Raw genomic sequence first — 21,729 nt, 5'->3', positions numbered from 1 at the left:
TGTGTTCTTTCCTCTGGACTCTTGCCAGCCTCTGCTATAGGATGACTAGTCTGACCCATTGGTTCCTTGCCCTGGGGTTTGCTAAAACATGGCTGGTTAGCTTAGAATTTATTATTTGGGCAAAGTTGGGCTTTTGGGCCTTCATTTGTTACTTGACTCCACATAAGCTCTTGCTAGTGCTACATACTCGTTTTTAGTGAAATGTTTTGTTTTCAGCTCCTGGCCACAGCTGTCTTTTCCATAATGGAGTATTTTCCTCGCTATGTCATTTTTGTCATGTCATTCTATGAAAGATCACTGGTTCTTTATGTAGCTACTTTCCCATATATCCCCTACCCTACCCACCTTGGGGCATATGGGAAATTCTGGAGCCTTTTCACACTAGCTCAGAGTTGAAGGTAGTTGAGGAGTATAAACTTAGGACTGCTATTGTTTATCCTGAAGCTTCGTCCTCATGTTGGCACATCAGGGAAGCTTTGGACTTTCCTTCAAGCTATCTAACAAAGCCTGAGATCTATCCCCACTCCCCAACTATGTGGATGCCTTGACATGCATCCCTTGTCTGCTTCCCCTATTTGACTGCCTCCCCCTTTGCTCCCTCTGCCAGCCATAAAGGACTTTCTTATTGGTGTTTTTATATGTAAAATTAGCTCAGAATTTTAGGAATCCCTTTTCTCTTGTGACGAATCTTTATTCTCTACACTGTTGTCTAGAGAGATTTAGAAAAAATAGTGAAGTCAACCGTGATTTAAACCTCAAGAAGGACCACTTAGTTGTAGGTAGAGTAATTTCTCCCTGAGGGGACCAATGCCATTGACTCAGTGGGTTGGAGGGTACACAGTGAAGATTTATAGGTTATGAAAGCACATATGAAAATATTTCTAAAGAATATCATCATCAGTATAAATTTTTTGTAGTACAAGCTTTGGGGTATGCTGACCTAGTCCAAACTCTTAATTAACTAATGAGAAGAGACAGCCCAAGAGATTTTGCAATGTCAAACAAGTCTTTAGTGTCAGGGCTAAAACCCAAATCTCCTATTGCCAGATCATCTTGGCCTCCACTTAACCTTTTCAATTTATCTTTTGGATATAGTCATTCATGAAATTTTGAATGAGCAGCACCACACAGATATTACCATCCTCGACCTTTCCTAAGATTCCAACTGGAAAGAATTGGAGAGAACACAAAAGCTGAGAAGTCTTTTTCTCTAGGTAATGATAGCTAATGATTTTAAAGTACTTGTGTGCAGATCTACTTCATGCTCTACTTGTATTAATGCAACCATTTCTCACAACAACCCAATAAAATAAGAATTATTGCCCCACTTTGTAGAGAAGGAAACTGAGTTACAGAGAAATTAAACAACTTACCTCTGTCACATAACAGGACACAATAAAGCTGAGAATTGAACATAGTCCTCCTCTGGATTCTGTTTTGTCCACTACATATACTGCCTCTCACAAACCTTTGGAGGAGCCATCTCAGACTTCCTCTGACTGCAATTTCCATTTTTCAAGGATCTTCTGGTCCAAGAGAAGGTGCAATAGAAAAATGGCTATAATTAATTCCTGTATTCAATCCTGGAAGTGTTTTCAACAACTCAGGTAGGGAAACAGAGTTCTAGGTTCAATATCATAGAGATTTCCTGTTATTCCACACCCCATGATTCAAATCAATCTGAATAAAACTGCATTTGGGAAGTGGAGATAATATTAAAGGGGAAGCTTAAACATTTAACATAAATTCTCTCTCTTACTATTGGTTTGTGACATAGTCTTATAACATTCAATTATCATGGTTTGAGAAAACCTTTTCATTCCTCTTAGCCCCAGTCCCTGAGAGTTCTCAGTTCAGTATTTCTGCATGGGTAATATGCAATGCCATGCAGGGAATCAAGGCAGCTGAGATTCTTCATGTGCATATTGTTAATAGCTTGTTAATTGCTCCTGACAACAATCTCCGAGAAAGCTCCTGTTTGCAAATTTTTCTGAATTATGAATTTCAATTGTGGTCAGGTGTGAAGATCTAAAATAGCAAGCCAGTTATGGGTACTTAACATTTGGGAGTAAGTATAATCAATCCCTTCCCAAGGCATGAGCTCATCACCAAGATGCTAAAAATACAGCTCAACTTTGTTCCAGCTGTCCAATCCTTTTATTTTTCACAACTGTCTATTTTGCAGGAGCCTTCCAACAATGGAGATAGATACCATTTGATAACAGATTATGAAATGGCTAAAGAGAAAATTTGTGTGGTAGTGTAAAGGGCTGTGACCTTGGATTTGGTCAGACCTGGCACAAATCCTAGTGCAACTTGTTATTTCCCTTGTGATGATGCTGTATCTCATGCTCATGACCTATACAATGGAAATAATATCTATTTCCCTAAGGTTTTCCTGAGAATTAAAGGCAACATTATTAGAAAAAATGTCTACTATACATTAATTTTATTTTTAATATAATATTTACCTTTATTTGGGTTCATAAGGGTTTTCTTTTGTTAAAGCTCTAGTTACTTTTCTCCCAGTTTTATTGAGATATAGCTGACATACAACATTGTATTAGTTTAGGGTGTACAATGTGATTTGATATATGTATATATTGCAAAATAATTCCCACAGTAAATGTAGTTAACATCCATCATCTCACAGCTATCATTTTTTCTTGTGATGAGAACCTTAAGATCTCCTATTAGTAGCCTAAAATGTTGGAGATGTATAGAATCAAAAGTCTAAATGCAGACTTTTATACAATGAAGAAAATTACAGATATTGTCACTGAATTAACCTGATTAACTCTCAGCTAGGTAGCCCAGGTTTGTTGACTTGTGTTTACCATATTCCAAAATCCTTCAAATGGTATATATGTTCTCAAGGCTTATTGTTTTTTCATTCTTTCCCCCCACCCCCCAATGTCAATGGTAGGCAGCAAATGTATTTTGTTTACTTCAATGTTAAAATTTATTAGATATCTTAAGAGTAGTGGTTTAATGGACAAACTGTATGAACATTCTATGAAATAGTATTTCAGAAAATCTGGAGAGACAATTACCCTAACTAAAAGTCTACCATAGCTGTAAACCTCTCAAATACTTACTATACCTAAATTAATAAATCCCTAAATCTTTTCTTCTTCATGAATGTCTTCCTATCATATTACATAATGTCTATTTCCTATAATAACTATTTAGTGCTTTTTTTCCCAACTGAAATACTCTATCTTATGCTATACAGGATCTCAAAAGTGTTAGCATGTGGAGGTAAGATATATCTTCAGAAACCTGTATCATCTTTGGCTCTTCTCTCTCTGTCTCTCTGTCTCTCTCTCTGTCTCTGTCTCTCTCTCTCTCTCTCTCTCTCTCTCTCTCATTCCTACTATCTACTCGCAAAACTAGATTACATAGCTCTTTCTACGTCTGTCCTTTCCTGTGTAACTACACCATTTTTTTTCCCACCCAGGACAATTTTTTTTCCGTAGATATTTATTGAGTGCCCATATATAACTCATAGGTATATATTCTGTGACAAGTATGAATAAAAATTGATCAACGCCCTTGAGAAAATTATAGTATAATGAGGGAGATAAATGAATAAACAGCTAATCAAAATTCAGTGTGAATAAATGTCTTTTCTTTCTTTCTTTCTTTCTTTCTTTCTTTCTTTCTTCTTTTTTCTGCTATGGTACCTGATCAGCACAAATCTATTAAATTTGCAATGTATCCATTCCTGGAATGGGGACATCAGTGAACAAAATAGAGCTTTTGCCCTTTATAATTTTCTTGGCTAGTGACAAAAACAGAAGTTAAGCAAATAATTACAAATACTTAAATAAATATTTACAAGATGCTCTATGTTCTATAAAATGGAAGAACATAGCATATATTATTTAACATTTATTTGTCAATTAAATTTTGAACAATAGTTCACAAATAGTTGTTTTCCATAATGTTATTTATGACTGAGTTTTAGCCAAAGTTAACACGTGTATGCCCAAAGACATTTCCGCCTATTAAAAGCATTAATTTTTAGTTAATGTTGATTACTCCATGGGCGTAAACTTGTAGACTTTTTCCTTTTAAAGTTCTGATTAAATTTTTCATCTCCTTTTCTTGGCACAGGAACCATTTCATTGGGTCTATAAGTGCCACAATAAATTCATTTTCTTTCATATAGCATTAGTCCTTTAAAAGTGCTCTGGTATTATGTAATTTGCGAACTTTTTGATACAACATAAAGGAAAAATACTAAGTATTTTCAGTTCCTGAGTAACATGAATGGTGTGTAGCAGGTTTGCAGTTACTGTTGAAAATTACACCCATTCTATTTTGATCATTTTCTATCAGGTTCCAAATTAACACTGGAGTACTGATTCTGTTACTTGCCAGTATGTGACTTCAGGAAAATCAATTTTCAGGGCTTCAATTTCATCATTAATGACATGGGCATGGTTAAACCTGCCTCACTGAATTGTGTTCATATTCGAAGACTTGATTATCTATAAAGTCAGGCACATGGTAGGTGGTCAGGTTCTTTTTTATCATTACATTTTCTACCATATGATAAGAATCTAATAATTGGCACCCACTTAGAAAGAGGAAAGATACAGAATGGTATTCCTTTGTGTGCTGCAGAGAGCACATTTTAATTGATTTTTATTGGTATATAATTTTTTCAAAATTTATAAGAATTCTGTAGAGATTATAAAGAAGTTGACTCAAAAGAATTATTCCTGGGTCATAATCACTTCTTAGAAAACACAAAATTTGAATGGATGTTGAGCTTCCTTTTCTCCTTCCTTCTTTCCCTCCCTGCTTCCCTCCCTTCTTCCTCTCCCTCCTCCCTTTTCTCTTTCTTTTTCTTTTTCTTTCTTTCTTTTTTTTATTTCCTTCTTTCCTTTTTTTCCTTCTTTATCTTTGAGAAGGAAAACTATTCTCTGTATAACCATCTATGACTTGCCAAAGCCAGCCTTTTAGTTGTTTCCAACAGAAAGCATTCTTTAGAAAGACTCCTTTCTAACTACTAACTCATAAACTCTTATTAATCCTAAGAATATAAAGTAATGTATAAAGGAAGCAACTGTCATAACTCTGTCTTCGAATTGAAAAAAATAAATCTATAATATTTTTACAAAACTTTTGGAGATATATATATATATTTAAGCATAAATATTCATATCTTAATTTTAACTTAGCTTTATGTGCTACATAGTTTTACAATTATTATTTTTAGTGGCTGCTCATTATTTCCTTGAGTTTGTACCAAGATATATTTAACTGATGCCATTTTGTTAGATGTTAAAGTAACTTCTGTTGAGTTATTGTAACAAAAATACATATTGAACATTTTTACATATAACTTATTATCATAGAACAAATTCTTAAAATTTAATTGTTAGCTCTACAATAAAGAATATTTTATAGATGTCCCACAAATATTTGTTGAATAAATGAAAGAATTAATGAATGTTGTTTAATATCTCAGATTAATATTACTAGATTATCCTTCAAAAATGTTCAGTAATGTTTTCTTCCACTATATACGCTAACTTCATCTTCTACCCTTTCAAAGTATTGGTTTTCTTCTTTTCTTTTTGTCTTGTTTAATCTTCCTTCCTTCCTTCCTTCCTTCCTTCCTTCCTTCCTTACATGGAGAGACAGTGGCAGTTGAAAATTGAGAAAAATTTACCACTATAGATTAACTGAAATGTTTGGAATGAGATGATTAAAAATAAGGACCCCAGACTCAGGCAGCCTATTTTTTACTAGTTTTAGTTGTGTTACCTAGACAAAGCTATTTAACTGCCCCATGGTTTATTTTCCTTTTCTACTATGTTTTAATAATAGTAACTCACTTATTGGGTTGTTATGAAGATAACAAGAACATGTCTGTTTATATAAGCACTTAGTAACTGTTGACCGCAGTTATTATTACTTTTTACTATCTATTTATACTCTCTGGAGTATAAACTCTGTGAAGGCAAGAACATTATCTAGGTTAGTCTCTGCTGTATTCCCAAAACCTACAGGCAGAACCGACACATTTCCCACAACTATTTGTTGAATAAATGAAAAAAATAATGAATGTTGTTTAATATCTCAGAGGTCAGTATTACTATCTACTGACTTCTGACAGACTTGACTGGATTTTTTGTGAAGTAAGTTTCTTTGATGCATCCCAACTGATTATTTACTCTCTGTTGATTTATAACTGACCCTCTCTTTCCAAGACTAGGCCTGAAGTTTGATTTACAGTGTGATTTTGCACTGGCTACCTCAGTTCTTGGAGTTTGAGTATTGGCTCCACAGCATAGAAGTTGGATATTGTCAAGTCATTGAACTCAGTTTTTCTAATATACAATGATGGTAAAAAGTTTTACATAAAAATTTATTGAGAAGACTGTCCTCATCACAGTGATTGATGTTTCTCTAAGGAGGGTTGAGCAAATCATTTCAGACAGAAAGAATATTCTGTTCTTAAAAGCCTACTGTAAAAGGGATACCAGAACTTCCTTAAATCACCCAAACTAGTGCTTAATCATCCTGTCAGGAAATTCTTTTGCCTGGAGGTGGTTTTGGCATACCCTTTATCAAGAAAGTATTTGCTTAGTAGACCACCCTCCATGTGTATGTTCTGAGAATCCCCCAAAAAGGATTTTTGTAAATTCGGAGGGATCATGGTTTTTCTGAGATACAGAACCTTTCTCTAAGAGTGGGGTGACCACATTCCCCTAAGGAACCATTCATCTATTTCCACTCTCAAGTCTCACACTTCTTATATGGAACCTAAATCCTCTTAATGGAATTTAAGCCAATTTCCTGAGGTATATCTCATTAGAGATGGAGAACAGCTGGCCACTATTTTCTATATAATAAATCTTCATATGCTTTAAGATAGTTTTAATTTGCCATTCTTTTCCTAAGCAATCTCTGCCTTCATTGTTGTTTCCTCTCCTGGCCTTTCATCCCCCATAAGCCTTTTTTTTCAACCCTAATTTAGATCTGTTTAATCCCCAAACATTACCAGCCAAATCATCAACTAAATATAATTTTTAAGATGCTTATCCCTATCTCCCACAGAATATAATGACAATATAAAAACTAGACTTAACTAAAATATTTTTCTTATGATTGTACCACATAAAGTATTTCTTACTATTTTTAGTGTCACTATGCACTAATACAGATTTCACAGTGAGTAAGAATTTTGTACTAAATCACAAAGCATGATCAGTCTTACTTGCCTATAAATAGAAAGCACAGAAAATTTTAATGTTGACATCTTTAATTACTTTTCTTTATAATATTCCTCACATAGTGACTACTTTTCTCATTGTTGTGTGATCCAAAAATCATCTGTCACTGCTTTAGAAGAATATTCAAATAATTAATATATAGTTTTGTTATTGGAAAGAAAAATAACTGATATAACTGATAACTTTAAATAAAATTAGGAAGTGATTTCCTTATCTTACAGACACTGCCTTAATTATTTTTATATTAAGATCCAATTAGCATACTAATACTTTGAGTACTTTCAACATAATGGATAACGTAGGCTCTTTTGCTTACATGTCCTTAATTAAGTCCCCCAATGTATTAAGAGGTAAACATTCTTCTTTGTCTTTCACATATGCAAAATTGATACTAAAAGAGTACAAATTTCTTAACTCTGGGCAAACAATTATTAATGAATACAGTGAAAAAGAAAGGGTTTTGTTAAAGTTCTATTATTAATTGCTGGTGCTGAGAGATGACCACCAATGTGGATGATAAGAAAGCAAAAACAATTGCTTTGTAGTCATCAGTACCTGCTGAATACTAAATAATTTTTAGATTCTTTTGTTGTTCTTGCCATGCGAGTGAATGATGAGGTAGTCATTCTGAATCAATCTTAGCACTTAAATAAATCAATAGATACACTATCCCTATCCCTTCTGAAGTTACAAACTTACTGGGGATAGAGGAGCAGGTCCCTCCCTGTTTCAAAAGACAGAATTAGGAGAAAAACACCATAATAGGGCCCTTGTTGTGGGTGGTAACTATGCTAGTTATTGCTGTGCAACAAACCACCATAAACTTTGTGGTATTATGCTCACGATTTCTGTAGGTCACGAACTTGGAATGGGCAGTGCAATAATGGTTTGTTTTCCTTCCATCATGTGTTAACCCTATCTGAATGGGTCCAGTGTTTGGGAGCTGGAATAAGTTCACTTGTTCACTCACAAGTCTGGTAGTTGATGCCAGCAGTTGGTTTCGACCTCGCCCCAGGGCTAGTGTCTTGACTATCTGAATGTCATCAGGGATTCCTTGAATGTGTGGGCCTCAAGGGAGTAGAACTTCTTACATAGCAGTTTGTAGGGCTCTGAAGGTGAATGTCCAAACTGAGAAGGCAGAATTCGAAAGGACTTTTGTGACCTGGCCGCATAGTGTCACTTTTGCATTTTGCTAGTTAAAAGCAAGTCACAAACCCATGCAGATTCAAGAAAGAAATTCGACAACATTCTTAGATGGGGAAGTATCACATTTCTAAAAGAGTACATAGAGTGGGAGATATTATTGTAAACATCTTTGGGGAAAAAAAATCTGCCACAAATATTCTTGGCAGACTGGACAACTTGGATCACCCCTTCCACTAAGGACAACTAAAAGTGGGAGGAAAAAATCTTTATTTTTCTTTTTAATCTGTTTGAAAGCTGACGGGCTAATAAGATGAGGAGTATTAATAAGACAACTTGAATAAATAAGAATCAGAAAAACATCATACATAGCAAATGGACATACAGGACCTGTAGATGTTTTAGAAAATAGTTATATAAGTTAGAACAACGATACTAAATGTTCAGGAAAATAAATGAGAAGATTGAGATTTTTAGCAGAGAATAGGAAATTAATTACAAAACAAATTCTAGAACTTAAAAATATAATAATTAAAAGCAGTAATTCAATGGATGACTTAGTAGCAAACTAAAAACAATTGAAGAGCTGGCTGGAAAATAGGTCAGGAGAAAGTCAAAATAAAGTACAGTGAGGCAGAAATATGGTAAAAACAAAAGAAATTGTAAGAGGCATAGAAAATGTAAGAGAACATGTATCAGTCCGGTAACTGGAGTCACTAAAGATGAGAAAAAGACAAATGGGATAATTGTATACCTTACAATTGTATACAAATATTAACTGAAAATGGATCACAGACTTAAGTGTAAAAACATAAGACTACAAAACATCTTAGAAAAAAAAAGGAGATAACCTTTGGGAATTAGGAGTAGACAAAGAATTTTTATACTTGACAGTAAAACTACAAATGATGAAAGAAAACTGGTAAATTGGATCTCATCAAAATTAAGAAATTTCATTTATAAAATACCCTGCTCAGAGGCTTAAAAGACAAGTTAGAAACAGGGAGAAAATATGTGCAAACAATATATATGAAAAAGGACTAGCATGTAAAATATACTAAAAAGTTCTTGAAACTGAACAGAAAAAAAAAATCAAATAACCCAATTAAGAAATGAGTAGGAGGGGGCGCAGTCGGTTAAGCGTCCGACTTCAGCCAGGTCACGATCTCGCGGTCCGTGAGTTCGAGCCCCGCGTCAGGCTCTGGGCTGATGGCTCGGAGCCTGGAGCCTGTTTCCGATTCTGTGTCTCCCTCTCTCTCTGCCCCTCCCCCGTTCATGCTCTGTCTCTCTCTGTCCCAAAAATAAATAAACGTTGAAAAAAAAAAAATGACACTAAATGCATATCTATCAATTACTCTGAATGTAAATGGACTAAACACTCCAATCAAAAGACAAAGTGTGTAAAAAATAATTTTAAAAAAGACATAGGGTGTCAATGTATAAAAAAAAAAACAAAAAACAAGACCCATCTATATGTTGCCTACCAGAGATTCATTTTAGACCTAAAGACACATGCAGATTGAAAATGAGGGGATGGAGGGGCGCCTGGGTGGCTCAGTCGGTTAAGTGCCCGACTTCGGCTCAGGTCATGATCTCGCGGTCTGTGAGTTCAAGCCCCACGTCGGGCTCTGTGCTGACAGCTCAGAGCCTGGAGCCTGCTTCAGATTCTGTGTCTCCCTCTCTCTCTGACCCTCCCCCATTCATGCTCTGTCTCTCTCTGTCTCAAAAATAAATAAACGTTAAAAAAAAAAAAAGAAATGAGTAGGAGATATGAACACACATTACTGAAGAGGAATGAAGTGACTAACAGGTGCATGAAAAGATACTTAACATTAACCATTAAGGAAATGCAAATTAAAACCACAGGTAGATATCACTACACACTTATCAGTATGGCTAAAATAAAAAAAAAATAGTGACAACACCAAATGCTGATGAGGATGTAGAGAAATTGGATCACTCACACAATGCTGGTAAAAATATAAAATGGTATAGTCTCCCTGGAAAACGATTTAGTAGTTTAAAAAATATATATATAGTTATCATACAACTCAGCAATTAATATCCTAGAGTATTTATCCCAGAGAAATGGAAACTTATGTTCACATAAAAACCCATATAAGAATGTTCATAGCAGCTTTATTTGTAAAGCCCAAATTGGAAACTATCCAAATGTCCCTCAACAAGGGAATGGGTACATATAAACTATAGAATACCACTCAACAATAAAAACAAACAAAAACGAAAACAAAAACAAAAAAACAGAAAACAGTGATAAACACAACAACTTGGCTGAACACTCAGGGAATTGTCCTGAATGAAAAAACCCAACCACAAAAGTTACAGACTATATGATTCCATGTATGCAACATTCTTAATATGTTAAAATTACAGAAATGGGTGGCAGAGAAACTATTATCACATGTAAAGACTAGAGGTGGAGGAGTAGGGGTGGGAAGAAGTGAGTCCAATTATGAAAGGGTAATACAGGAGATTCTTGTGGTCATGGAACTGTTCTGTATTTTGACTGTAGCGATGGTCACATATGCAAACAAAATGAAAAAAAAAACTAAATACACATATCCACATGTGCAAATTAGTCCATATAAAATTGGTAAAATCTAAATAAGAAGAATGGATTGTATCAATGTGAATTTCTTGGTTGTGAAATTGTTCCATAGCTATGTAAGACGTTACCATTTGGGGAAAGTGGGAGAAAGGCATATGGCATTTCTTGGTATTATTTCCCATAACTACTTGTGAATCTCAGTTATTTAAAAATAAAGAGTTAAACATATAAAATAAAGTGAAATAGCATAGGCATATTATAATATAACTAAACAAATGTACAAGATAAAATTTTAAAAGAAGTCTTAGGAGAAAGAATGATTACTTTCAAAAGAGCATCAATTACATTGGCAGCTTCCCCATAAAACAAGAGAAGCCACAGGAGATTAGAATGATCTCTTTAAATTGCCAAAGGAAAATCAGTACTGATTCATAATTCTATACCCAGAGCCCTTATTCCTGAAGAATGAATAGAGACAGTATCAGATAAACAGAATTGGAGAGAATTTATCATGGGTGTCACCGCAATAAAGGATTTTCTTTAGCAAGGAGAAAAAAAATCCCAAGTTGAAGATCAGAAAAGCAGGAAGGAATGAGGAACAATAAAAATGGTTAAGGATGTCATGAAATCTAAGTGATTATTTACTGAATAAATGTTTGGAGCAAGTTTAAAATATATGTAGAATCAAAACAAAGGACAAGGATGGTTTATAATTTAAAGCAGGATAAATGGAATTGTCTGAGTCAGGTAAAATTACCAATTAATGTTCAGCTTTGACAAATAAGGGATGTTTCAGTTTAGAAAGCAGGAATCAAGAAACTAAATCTAGCACAGGGCTTTTTTATGTATGGTCTTCAAATGATTTTTACAGTTTTTAAAATTTTATTATTCTTTTTAAAGATTTTATTTTTAAGTAACCTCTACACCCAATACAGGGCTGGAACCTACAACCCTGAGATCAAGAGTAGCATGCTCTACTGACTGAGCCAGCCCTATGCTCCTGATTTTCACACTTTAAATCATTATTAAAAATATTAAAAACTAAGAAGAGTATGACAGAGACTTTATGTGGTTGGCAACGTCTAAAATATACTATCTACCTTTTTATAGGAAAAGTTTACTGACCTCTTTCCTAGAGCAAAAACTAAAAGAAGAATGTTTTCAAGCTAGTAGAAAGAAAATGAAATGATAATGAAAGAGAATCTCCCAAAGGAAGACAAACAGAGAACACAGAACAAAGGAAAGCACTGAGTAAAATGGGAGAGAGATTTAAATACATTGGTAATTATATCAAAGATAAATGAAATAAATGCTGTAATTTTAAAAAGAGGCTATCAGTTTATATTAGATAAATATAAAAACCTAATTATATAATACTTAACAGCAATACATTTTAAACATAAGGCTCAAAGGTTAAAAAGTAAAACAGTGATAAAATATATAATATGCAAATACACCCGCCCCCACCCAAAAGCTCATTTATCTATATTAAAACAAGACGTCAATTGAAAAGTATTAATAGGCATTGCAAAAGGCATTTCATAATAAGCAAGCCTTCAATTTGCTGGGATGATGTATCATTCCTGAAAATGTATAAAGCAGTCTCTATCACTCCATCTTAAGAAATCACAATTAGTGGAAGGTTTTAACACACTTCCTTTTAAATTGATACAACAACCAGGCAACAGTAAATATATAAAAGATATGAACAACATGATAAATAAATTAGGTTTAATTTACGTTTATGAAATATTGTACCTAACAACTGTAGTGTTCACATTATTTATGATTACACACAGAACATTTCTAAAATTACCACATATGTTTATAAGAAAGTCTTAGCAAATTTCAGAGTATTAAAATCCTGCAGAATATGTATTTTCTATTATGTAATTAAGCTATAAATCAATTACCAAAAAAATAACTAGAGAATAAGTCCCAAATCTCTAATGTTGTGAAATTGGCAGATAAACTGCTAAAACAAACAAACAAACAAGGTTTAATAAATCACAGTGGAAATCAGACAAAAGGAAAACTGCGGACTGATAAACAGTAATTTTCAGAATAAATTGTGAAATGAAAACAAAGTGAAGAATTAAATATATACATATGCTCATTTGTGCAAAAAGAAACAGAAATTAATAGGATTGGTTCTCCAGAGAAGGGGTGTAAGGCTAGAGAAACAGAAAAGGGGTGGCATGGAGTGGGGTGGGGGGGCATACTTTTCTGAGTGAAACTTTGTACAGTTTTGACTATTAGAGCCAAGTTGTGTGTGTGTTTTAACAAATTAGATCAACAGGGGATTGCAAACAGAAATAAATGAATCAGATTATATTTCAGGGGTTCCAGGATGGCTCAGTCAAACTACCGACTCTTGATTTTGGCTCAGGTCATGATCTCAGGGTTCATGAGTTTAGCCCCACATTGGGCTCTGTGCTGACAACTCAGAGCCTGGAGCCTGCATGGGATTCTGTGTCTCCCTCTCTTTCTACCCCTCCCCCACTTACACTCTGCCTCCCTCTCTCTCTCTCTCTCTCTCCCTCTCCCTCAAAAATAAACATTTTTTAAAATTTCAAATATATCAATTAACCACACCTGTAAAGAATAAAGGAAAAAATTGCCTCAAGGAACTCTAGAACCAATATTGTGACTATTTACCATTAAGCTAAAGATGACTCAATATGCAAAAATAATGCATTTATTAATAGGTTTCTTTTTCATTGAGGTATGGGTTAGCAATTCTCAGGTTAAATATGTATCCTAAGATTGAGAAAATACTTTGGTAGTAGGAGCCAGATTTCTATCAGAAAAGGGAATCATAAAATGGGAATGTTTTTGTGACATTTAATTGAAATTTGTTCCATCAGCATGAATTAACTTATCCTTAGATTGATGGACAGATAGAATAATTAGATTGATAGAATAGAACTTAAATTTAAAGCTTTTTATTTTATTTGAGAGAGAGAGAGAGAGAGAGAGAGAGAGAGAGAGAGAGAATGAGCAAACAGGGAGAGAGACAGAGAGAGAATCTTAAGCAGGCTCCACGCTCCTTGTGGAGCCTGATATGGGGCTCAGTCCCACAACCCTGGGATCATGACCTGAGTGGAAATCAGAGTCTAATGCTCAACTGACTGAGACACCCAGGCACCCCACATAGAACCTGGATTTTTAATTCTAAGTTCTGTTTCCTACTGGAACATGGCTAATTCCTGGGCTGGACATGAGAGAGTCCATGATGAACCTGGAACATCTTGTTCCAACAGAAAGTAAAAAAGCATTACAAATGTGTGTGTGTGTGTGTGTGTGTGTGTGTGTATACATAGGGCATGTCAAAAGGCACAGAAGCTCATTTGAAGGGAAGGGCTACCTACCACTTATCAAATCTGGATTAATTCTGAGTATCAAAATAAATAATTATATTGATGAAATTAAATTTAGAGAAAGGCCTTTTTTCTTTCTCTTTTCATGTAGAATGCCAACTATTAATTGCAGAATGGCTGATGGGATTAAAAAGTCAGCATTTTGCAACCACTATTGTAATAATAGCAAATGCTTGCTAAAAGTAGAAGAGGGAAGACTGATGAGGAACAAGATATTCATACAAGTTCAAAAGCATCTCCCAACAACATACATATAATTTTGAAAAGGAAAATAGTATTGTTATAATGTGAAAACCTGGAAGATACCACGTTTACAAAGTGTTTAAGATTAGCATGTCATGGGACAAATAGATAACATGTGCCTCTTGCTATGTTGTGGTCAGGACACAAACATCACTTCTGTGGTTGACATTCCCACTAAAAATGCATAAAATGAATCAAGTCATGAGGAAACTACTGAGAGACAAAAATTGGAGGACATTCTATGAATTAAATGTGTATGCTCTTCAAAAATATCAAGGGCATGAAGGCAAAGAAAAACTAAAATATGTTTCTAGCTTAACTCTAAAGAGTTATAATAATTAAATGCAATTTTAATTAGATGTTTAGTTTTGCTGTAAAATAAATTAGTAGGTCAATTGTCAAAATTTGAAAATAATCTGTAGGGTAGATAAAGGTACTGTATTAATTATACAGTGTTGTATAAGAGCATGTACTTATTTTAGAACTGAAATACTTAGGGGATAGGGGGCATGATGTCTGCAACCTGTACTCAAAGCCAATGTGGTAGAATAGTAACATGGAGAATGTGAGTGAAATACATGTGAAACTTGTTCTTACTATTTGAACATTATTTAAGTCTAAGATTGTTTCGAAATAAAAAGTTAAAAAAATATTTTATATCTATTATAGAACACTCTGTTGGCAATCTATACTGGTGCACCTACTTCTATTCTCTGAAGGCTGCTTACTGGTAACGTGCAGTTCCTTGGTAAGGACCTTTGTCTGCCTGCAGGAGCATTGTGGTCCATCTGGAAGGAAAGCCAGAAGTGCCAGAAAGTTAATGGCACTGGAAAAAGCCCTCACCCAATGATGGCTTAGAATATACAGTGGATAAATACCCAACACTCTTTGACTCTTTGTTAGGTCTTGAGATACATTTTAAGTTGTCTCCCTGAGTTCACTTTAGGAATTAAGTTCGAGTAGCCCATACTGCTAACTTGCTTAATAATGTATCCCCTAGTGGCTTTCTTTCCTGTCTCACTTCTCTATCCTTAAGCCAGATTGCTGGGGTTTTCTCTCAAATACATTCATGCACTTGAATATTTGTTTGGGAGTCTGTTTCTGGGTAAACCAAAGTAAGACATTTACTAAAGGACATGATTATAAATAGATCCTCTGTATTGAATACTAGAATTTAGATCATATATTGGCCCTATGACCATATACGTCTACTGCTGGTGGTGACTAGAGTAGGAATAATTTCTGGTATACTGTAACATCATGATTACTAAGATCCTTACCTTTAGTGAATTGGGATGGTAACTGGGTGACAGAGAACATATTGGCCCATGCAGTATATCTAGCATTTGGCAGATACAGAGCAATAATAATTATAAGGATTGTGGAGTTAGTTGGTTATTATTAACCAACATTGAAGCACTGAAGGAATAAAATGATAGGCTTAGGACAATCAACTCAGAATACAGGGTAAACATCAGAAGGTCTTTATGGCAACATTTAGAGACCCTCATGTCCTGCAAGTGGAAAGCCAACTATATCAAAAATAATGTCTGATTCTGAGAGTAATGAAGTACATAAAAGACAGAACTCACAGTCTTGGCAAGGCTATAAAGGGGACTCTGAGATAGGTTGAGATATTTGGGTGGATGTTCTTGACAGCTTTCTATCCCTAGATTCCATTAAACACTTTGGGATTATAAATCACCTACTTCCCCTTATAAGATGATAGCAGCCCCTTGGTAGAGAAAGGCAAGTTTGTATTGACTACAGGACATGCAAAGTCGTTACCTGATTTATTATGTATGACAAGAAAACTTACCAGGTGACTGTATGCTCAGAGGATATTCTTCTCACTACAATGATAACAAATCCTCAATGAGAAAGTAGACTTTGTTGGAAAGTTTTATGATGGCTATATAATGTAGATCAGTGTTATTGGTAGGAAATGCTATCATGGAGCCAATAGTGATGGGTTTTTAAAATAGCAGCACTAAATTGCAGAAGGCAAAGTAAACATAATTAGTATACTTCGCCAAAAGGATGGATCTTGACACACAGGGTTCTATGGCAATGGTTTAAAGATGATTGTATGCTTATGGTGAGATAGATGTAGGGGTCAATAAGGATATTGGTTGAAATATAGAACCAAAATAGATTAAAGTGGCACTACAAAGGTAATAGAATAGTATTTTTCAACTGGCCTTTGCCTCACAACATATATTAAAACTGTATACATGACATATAGAGAATGTTTAGGAAGGCATACAAAAGTGCTATGCTTTATTACTATTATTTTTTGTCCACAATACACAAATAGACCTCTATTCATCTTCTAAGAGCCCACTATTGAGTGCGCACTTCATTTGGTCTCTTCTGAATGGAACAGAAAATCTTCAGACAAACTGTTCCTCATGACTTCTATTCTTTGAGCCAACAGAGAAATAAGGGACACCAGAGTCTATTTCTGAACCCAGTTTTTCTCTTACCTCAATGTCTTTTTTATCTCACTATATTGAGACAGATATAAAACAGCATTTCCAAATTTGTGTTACAGTTTTTTTCTTCTTTTTAAATGAGTCATAAGTAGCTGATACAGTTATAATGGTTTTCAATTCCTTTCAGTTTAAATTACTGCTAATGGTGATTCAAAAAGAAAAACTTCTTGAGACATATCTTAGTAATTTTAAGAAAAAACTGCTTATGTACAAGCTTACACAGTCAGGCATAAAGAAATAAAAAATAAAAAATAGCCAGTAGAGGGGTGCCAGCGTGGCTTAGATGGCTAAAAGTCCAAATTCAGCTCAGGTTATAATCTTTGCTTCTTCACTTTCAAGTGCACACATGCAAATGCACACCTGCTCTCTCTCTCAAAGTAAACTTTTAAAAAAATAGCCAGTTAATATTTCAGTCATGTGTGTATGTGTACTTCTTCTTTATCCATTCATCCATTGATAGACATGTTGTTTCTATACTTTGGCTATAGTGAATAACTCTGCAATGAACATGGGAGTGCAGATATCTTTTAAGATAATGATTTCCTTTTTTGGGATATATATACCCAAAAATGAGATTACTGGATCATATGGTAGTTCTATTTTTAATTTATTTTTTCCTTAAAGTTCATTCATTCATTCATTCATTCATTTAGAACAAGTTGCGGGAGGGGTTTAGGGTGGGGCGGGCAGATTGAAGGAGAGACAGAATCTCAAGCAAGTTCCACACCATCAGCACAGAGCTTGCTGCGGAGTTTTAAGTCACGAATTCTGAGATGGTAACCTGAACTGATATCGAGAATTGGACACTTAACCAACTGCACCACCCAGGTGCCCCCTATTTTTAATTTCTTAAGGAACTTTCATACTGTGTTCCATAGTGGCCAAATACAGTTTGCATTTTCTCTAACAGTGTGCAAGGATTTTCTATTCTACACATTCACACCAGCATTTGTTATCTCTTATCTTTTTGCTAATAGACATCCTAACAGATGTGAGGGGATATCTCATTGTGGTTTTGATTTACATTTTCCTGATGCCTAGTGATGTTGAGACCCTATTCATGTACTTGCGGGCTATCTCCATGTCTATTTATGTTCTTTGCCTTTTTTTCCTCTTTTTTTTTTTCTTTTGAGTTGTAGGAGTTCCTTGTACATTTTGGATATCAACCCCTTATTGGATATAAGATCAGCAAATATTTTCTCCCATTCCATAGGTTGCCTTATAAATTTTGTTGATAGTTTTCTTTGCTGTGAAGATGCTTTCTAGTTTGATGTAGTCCCACTTGTTTCTGCCTTAGTTGCCTTTGTTTTTGGTGTCAAATCCTAAAACATGTTTCCAACACCAATACCAGGGAATTTACCTCCTGTGTTTCTTCTACGAGTTACATAGTTATAGGTTGATTTGTGTGTGTGGTATAAGACAGAGGATCAGTTTCATTCTTTTGCATGTGACCACCCAGTTTTATAAGCACCATTTGTTGAAGAAACTATTCTTCCCCCATTGTATACTCTTGACACATTTTTTTTTTTTTTGGTAAATTAATTGACCATGTATGCATGGGTTTATTTTTTGGCTCTCTATTCTGTTCTATTGATCTATGTGTCTATTTTTATGCCAATACCATATTGTTTTGATTATGATAGCTTTGTAATATCGTTTGAAATCAGGAAGGGTGATGTTTTCAGCTTTGGTCTTTTTTCTCAAGATTGCTTTGGCTATTTGGGGTCTTTTGAGGTACCATACACATTTTAAGATTGCTTTTCCTGTGAAAACTGCCATTTGAATTTTGATAAGGATTACAATGAATCTGTAGATTGTTTGGATAGTAAAGACCTCTTAGCAATGATACATTTTCTAGTCCATAACACAGAATGTCATCCTATTTTGGGGGGGTCATCTTAAATTTCTTTCATCTGTGTATTATAGTTTATAGTGAAGAGATCATGTAATTCCCTGGTTAAATTTATTCCTAAGTATTTTATTCTTCTTGACACTATTGTGTCAAAATAGGAGTGCAGGATTATTTTCTTAATTCCTCTTTCTGATAGTTTGCTGTTGGTATATAGAAACACAACTTATTTTTGTATATTGATTTTGTGACCTGAAACTTTACTGAAATCATTTATTATTTCTAACAGTTTTTTTTGGCAGTTTTTAGAGTTTCTTTAATATATAGTGCCATTTCATCTGCAAATAGAGACAGTTTTACTTTTTTCTTTCTTATTTGCATGGCTTTTATTTCTTTTTCTTGTCCAATTGCTCTGTCTAGAACTTCCAATACTATCTTGAATAAAAGTGAAGAGACTGAGCATCCTTGTTTTGTTCCTGACATTAGAGGTAAAGTTTTCATTGTTTCATCTTTGAGAGTGATGTTAGCTGTAGGCTTGCCATATATGGGCTTCATTATGTTGAGGTGTATGCTTTCTCTACACCAAGTTTGTTGTGAGTTTCTATCATGAACGAGTGTTGAATTTCATCAAATGTTTTTTTGCATCTATTGAGATGATGATTTTTAATCTTCATTTTGATAATGTGATGCATCATATTTTCATTTGTAGATGTTAAACCATCCTTTAGTCCCTGGAATAAATCCCACTTGATCATGATGTATGATCCTTTCAGTGTACTGTTGAATTCAGATCACTAATATTTTGTTGAGGATTTTTACGTCTATGTTCATCAGGCATATTGATCTATAATATTCTCTTCTTGTAGTATCCTTCTCTGGCTTAGATATCAGGGTAATATAGTCTTGTAAAATGAGTTTGGAAGTATTCCCCTCTCTTCTATTTTTTGGAAGAGTTTGTGAAAGATTGATGTTTGGTAGAATTCACTAGTAAAGCTGACTTTCCCTTGTTGGGAGGTTTTTGATTGCTGATTTAATCTCTGTATTAGTAATTGGTCTATTCAGATTTTGTTTCTTTCATGACTCAGTCTTGGTAAGTCTAAGACTTGGTAAGTCTAGGAATTTATACATTTCTTTTAGGTTGTCCAATTTGCTAGCATAGAAAGGTTCATAGTGGTCTCTTGTGATCCTTTGTATTTTGGTGGTATCAGTTACAATGTCTCTTTTGTTTTTAGTTTTAGGTATTTGAGTTCTCTCTCTCTCTCTTTCTCTCTCTTTAGTAAATTTAGCTAAGGGTTTGTCTATTTTGTTTACATTTTCAAAAAAAGACAACCCACAGCTCTTGATTCCAGTGACCTTTTCCATTGTCATTTTAGTCTCTATTTATTTCCACTTTGCTCTTTGTTATTTCCTTCCTTCTGTTAACTCTTGGCTTAGATTGGCTTTTCCTAATTCCTTAATATATAAAGTTATGTTGTTTATTTGAGATTTGTCCTTTTTATTAAACATTTATCTCTATAAACCTCTCTTAGAACTTCTTTTGCTATATCCCATCAATTTTGGAATATTTTTATTTTCATTTGTCTCAAGATATATACTTTTTAAATTTGTCTCTTGATTTCTTTGATTCATTGGTTGGTAAGGAGCATGTTGTTTAATCTCCACATTTTTGTAAATTTTCCATTAACTGGGATACCTTCATAGTTACACATACTAAACTGACTCTATACCAGGTCAACATTGTAACTTTCTTGACACTTTAGATTGTACAGCCATCCTAGTTCAGTAGAATTTTGAAATGTGATTTATTTGCTTTTGGTTTAACACTAAATGTTAATATGTGAACAATTTATACCTGACCAGTACTATTCAGGATTGCAATCTCAATTCTTTTCAACAAATATTTATTGAGTGCTCACTATGTTCCAGGGATCCTGTAAATTGGGATACCAGAGTGAACAAAATACCCTAAAATCCCTGTACTGTTACAGCTTAAACCACATGGTACTTTATATCCTTGCATCAAAAAATAAATTCAATAAATAAATGAAAAAGAAGCCTAGATTTTAACACTTGAAAGACAAATCAGTCAATTTAATATGTGGGCCTTATTGAGATATTGATTCAAATAAATACATTAAAAAAAAAGCATTCCTGAGATAATTGGAAACTTGAACATGACTGGTTATTTGATGCTATTACGTAATTATGGGTAACTTTAGAATATATAATGCATTTATGCATTGCACTTATGCTTAGAAAAATATTACTGTATCTTTTAGAGATAGATAATAAAATACTTTGAATGTAATTATTTGAAGGCTGGAATTTGCTTCACTAAAATATGAAAGGTAAAGGATAATGAGATTAAAGATGAAACAATAATGTGCATAAGTTGATAATCGCTCAAGCTGGGTTATGGCTGCTTGGGTGTTCATGATATTTTGCCAATTTTTGTATATTTGGAAATTTTCCAAATCATAGCCAGTTATTATTGAAAATAGTATTTTGTTGTTGCTTTAATTTATTTTCCTTTGAATATTACTGAGGGTATATATTTTTCTTATCTACCACTTTTACTGAGCCTGAGGAGATACATAGCAGATTTGTGACATCACATTTTTCTCATTTGTATTTTATTCACATGTTCCTAATTTTTAGAAAAACTGTGAACAGTTTAGCTTTTTTTCATCATTACTTAGAGTAAAATTCAAGAATTTGTCTGGCAACCACTAATATCGAACGTTGTGTGCCTGGGGCATGCTCAAATTTTATATTTCTGTTGCAGTCCTTCTCTGGG

This window comes from Prionailurus viverrinus, chromosome D1 (genome assembly GCF_022837055.1).
Source record: "Prionailurus viverrinus isolate Anna chromosome D1, UM_Priviv_1.0, whole genome shotgun sequence".
Lineage (NCBI taxonomy): Eukaryota > Metazoa > Chordata > Mammalia > Carnivora > Felidae > Prionailurus > Prionailurus viverrinus.
The sequence above is the reverse complement of the archived record's forward strand: the minus strand, read 5'-3'. Positions refer to the sequence as shown.